The sequence below is a fragment of the Halyomorpha halys genome, unplaced genomic scaffold, assembly GCF_000696795.3.
Source record: "Halyomorpha halys isolate HHAL.00 unplaced genomic scaffold, Hhal_1.1 Scaffold1003.1, whole genome shotgun sequence".
Lineage (NCBI taxonomy): Eukaryota > Metazoa > Arthropoda > Insecta > Hemiptera > Pentatomidae > Halyomorpha > Halyomorpha halys.
In genome coordinates, this window is record NW_027106990.1 from 55,039 (window position 1) to 59,844 (window position 4,806).

A 4,806-nucleotide genomic window follows, 5' to 3' on the forward strand; every position below is an offset into this window, starting at 1 on the left:
AATCTATTAAAAATTATAAAAATTGCTTCATATAATGTAGACCAAAAAAAAATTCTTTACTAAAAGTAAGTAGGATTCGATTTTTGCGTCCTCAAAAATCCTTAAATATAAATTTTCATAAAATACAAAAATTTTTAATAAAAGTACAAATATAAAAAATATAAATTTGTCTGCCCTATATCAAATATATAGGGCAGAAAAAGAAACATTGTGAATTGTATGTGTGAATAAATTAATCAATAAAGTGAAAAGAGGATTATTTAAATCAGATTAATATCTTAACACGTTTTTAGCTTTCAGAGCTCCCTGAATAAAATACAGAGGAGGGAAAACTCCGTCAATACTTTTTTCAACGAATTATTTGTACAAAAGAATCATAACAAAACAATAATTGAAGCTTATATAAAAAAAAAAAAAATGTATGGCTATTAAGAATAGTAGTCAATATCTAATAAACCATGCATTTTCCTTTGATGGTAGTGCTATTTTTAATGATGCCTCTTAAAGGATCCTGCTTACAAAAGATAAGGACAATGCAGTTATCCTTCGAATAATAGATGACTTATCTATTACTACACCTCGGCTATTAGTTCCTAGTGGTGTATGACCGATTCTAATGAATGCATCGAAAGCCTTGCATCATCGGATCTATTATATGCGCTACCGCATGCTAATTGTGCAGGAAATGCACTCGGAAACCTTGAGGAACACTGAGGACAGAAATAAAGTTGTTAAGAGAGGAGCTGAGTCATCGTCGATTTATCGGATTACCAAGGCACTGATATTTTTTTATTGAAACTGAAGTCCTATGGAAATTTAATTAGCTACGGCAAAGGTTGGGTTTTTATAAATTTTTGTTTATTTAATTTAAATCTATACATCACGGGAAATGTGTTTGTTAAAAAATGTCATCAATTTATTATAATGTTGTACAACTACTTTTATGTTGGAGATAAGCATTATCTAAAATTCGCGAGAGTGAAAATTAATATGCTGAATCAATTGTTCCCAAATTGGGGTGTCACAAGAGAATGTCCAGGGAATGGTTTTTGTGCAAAAACCTCTAAATTGTTTAATTATTCTGTTATTCTCATGGATTCCTTCGTTATTCAGGATGCTGAATCCAATGGAATACGTTTATTTATTTTAATAATATTTTTAGGTATAAAAATATAATTCTTAATCTTTCCATCACTAAAATCATTTTTAATGATGATAAATAGTTGACCGTGGATAAATCATATGAGGAGAACATGGTTCGGGGTGCGGTCAAAATATAACACAAATATAAGTTGGAATAACTTATTTAATACTCCCAACGTTTCGGCTAGAATTTGTAGCCTTCATCAGGGCTAAGAACAAAGAACAAGATAATAAGTAATGAATACAAAAAGTAAAAAAGAAAATATGAACAAAATAACATAAAACAAATAGTTATACAGAATGAAATGAATAAAATTGAAGTAATGAAAGAAGTAAAAAATAAAATGTGTATATAGGTAATTGAATAAGTAAGTAAAAAAAACATAATTAAGGAAATAAAATAAAAATTCAAAGTTATACAATGCAAAGGAATATTAATATTTAAAAATATTCAATTAAATTAAAATATAAAATATTATATTTTATTTTTTGTATTCATTGGTTGTTATCCTTTTTTTTATTCTTAGCCCTGATGAAGGCTAGAAATTCTGGTCGAAACGTTGGCTCTAGTTATTCCAACTTATTTATGTTATATGTTATCATTTTTCTTATAAATAAAACGTTATTCTGATATATAGTAGTTAATTGGATTATTCTTCTCAACTTATTTTCGTTACACTTTTCAAGAAGACTCCTGACTTCAACTCAATACATCAATGAAACTTATATAAAGTTGTTCCAATATGTAAACTACCATGGGAAAATAGCACCTTTTGAGCTAAATCATTTGCTATTGGCCTCCAACTTATCATTGCGCTTAAAGTTAAATTTCTAAACGTAACTTGCGTCTGACTTCTTCATATTATAATATAAAAACAACGTTCACTCATATTGCCAAATCTACAGGAAATCGTTTCCTTGAATGAACGTCATTGAAAAGGTATAAAACCTGCTGGATCCACGAGGGCTTACAACTGGCACATCTGAAAGACATGATATTTTTTTTAATACATGAAAACTCTTTCAAATCCCTCTTTCAGCCAACTTCTGAAAAGTACCTCAACTATGTTCAGGGAACCCTCTTTCCCCTCCCTCCTCCCTGTACAACATCAATTTATGTATATACATACCACTGCAAGATAAAGTAAGAAGCGAGTGACCAAACGTCATTGCCATGGAATAACAAGAGAATCGCCATTTATAAGCCCAGACTTGAAGCTATCTCCAAATACCCTCCATTTTGAATTTCAACCTGTTCATTATCATCAACATGGAGTAGAAGACATTAGGGAACTGCTGGTCCACTGGAGGAGCGGAGAAGAGAATGAGCAAATCGAAGATCAATCCATGGCCATCATTTTTCATCCACCAATAACCTCAACTCAACACATTAAGAAGACATAGATCCCCTAATTCAAAATTAAATAACACCCTAACAGTACTATAACCTTTTAACAATCAACCCCACATATCTCATGTACATATCAATAACATTAAAAAATAATTTTGATTCGATACTAGGACTCCATCTTGACAAGAGACTTACTTGGAATCCACACACAAGACTGAAACGACAAGAAACTGCTCGTAGATTACGATTGCTACAACACTTACTTGACAAACGCTCTAAAGTTCCCATTCACTACAAAACATTAGTATACACTACGATAATCAGACCAATTTGGACATATGGAATTGAGCTCTGGGGCTTTGGGTTTGGGGCAACCAAACCATCAAATTCCTCCCGCATCCAATCCTGACAACCAAAATCCTATGTAAAATCCTTGATTCTCCTTATTACGTTACAAATAAACTCATTCACAAAGACCTTAACAACCCATTCGTTGCAGATTTGGCCCAAAACAGATATGCGTCTTCATTCCAAACTCCTTACTCATCCTAACCCATTAATTCTGAATTTCTCATCCTTAACAATCCCTGATAATCCTCCGAGGCATCTGAAAAGAAGATGGTCACGGGACCTTCTAATTTAAATTAATGCTTGAAGTACCACCAATGGGTGGTTCCTTCCCAAGATTTTCAAGTGTATATGAAACATACAACATATTTACTTATTGTATTTATTATTTGTACAGTTGTAAATCACATTAAATAAATAAATTTAAAAAATATATAATTTTATTCATTTATACAGTCCTATCAATTAAATTACAGAACCAGGCTTATAAATTCCAATTAACTGCATACTTTGGTGTCATCGCAGACTGCAATGATTGTACAGTTCGCAAAAAGTTAGGTTTAGTGTATTTTTGATACAAAAGAAGATAAGCTCCATTACGTATTTTTTTTTTCAAAATACATAGAACTAATAGAAATTTTGTCATTAAGACTCCTTAAAATGCTGCATATTGGCAAGTGAGCTTCTCCAGGCAAATGTACTCTGGAGGCTATAGAAAAAAAAAAGGTTGGTTTCTGTATAATATCTATAATTTTTTTTAATATCTTTATTGAAATTTACAACTGTATATTACATAATACATTTAGTAAATATGATCTTAGTTAAAATGGAGTGTTACAGACGTGTAGAGCAACTACCCATTGGTAGCACTCTAATGACATTTTACATTAGCTGGTCTCGTGGCCATCTTCTTTTCAGGCGCCTCGGTTGATTGTCAGGAATGGAAGGGGATGCAAGGTTAGAAACTAGGGGGTTTGAGTGGTTAGGAAGTTTATAATGCAAGGAGTGATATCTGGTTCGGGCTAGATCTGTTACATAGGGAACATTAAGGTCTTTATGTATGATTTTATTTGTGACAAAGTAAGAAGCATTCAGGATTTAGTTGTACCAATAATTAAATGGCATAAAACTAATTGAAATTGTGAACTTTTGAAATTGAACTATTTGAAATTTTCAATGAGGTAAGAATCGAAAGAGTAAATTCTGGATAAGAATTTAGATAAATCATCATCAAGAATTCGTTTTTAGAATTAATATTCCTTGTACCGCTACTAACCCATCAAGGTTCAAGGGTGCAGTACCTTGTAAGGAACTACTGCTAATAAATAAACGGTTGTGCAAGGAGGTGATTTGTTCTGAATCACGCTCGACCGGCAAATTTTTACCCAATTAAGGGTACCCACTTTATGAGGATGAGTGGATCCGGGAGGGCTCCCGAACCTACAGGGCTGACTCAGCTACAGGTAACAGATAATAATTGGAGTTACTAGTCCATTGCCTTAATAATGAGCTACCTACTCCCTAATATCCTTACACTAAAGAATTCATCAATATCAAAATTAATATAATTCTTTAAGAAAATTAAATCCCGATAGGATAATAAATAGATATTTGCATAGTAAAAGGATATTGCACGTAAATATTTTAAAGTTGTTAAAGAAAGTTCTTGGTAGAAGAAACTGTATTCCTCAGTATACAGATAAAAAATCGTCTTTATGAGTCGGTTCGTATGTAAACAAGGATTTTGCCTCTGAAACAGAAATATTGTTTCTCCAAGCAAAGATAATATTCTAGCCCTTCTTTACAGTCTCACTCTTATCTTTCCTTTCTTTTATCATTAACATTTTTCTTCCCGAGTCAAATTTTAAGTATAGTAATATTTAAAAAAAAAAAGTTGACATTATCCGTATCTTATACATCTGAGTGTTCTTGCTAATGCGCCATAGGAGCCGAGAAAAAATATT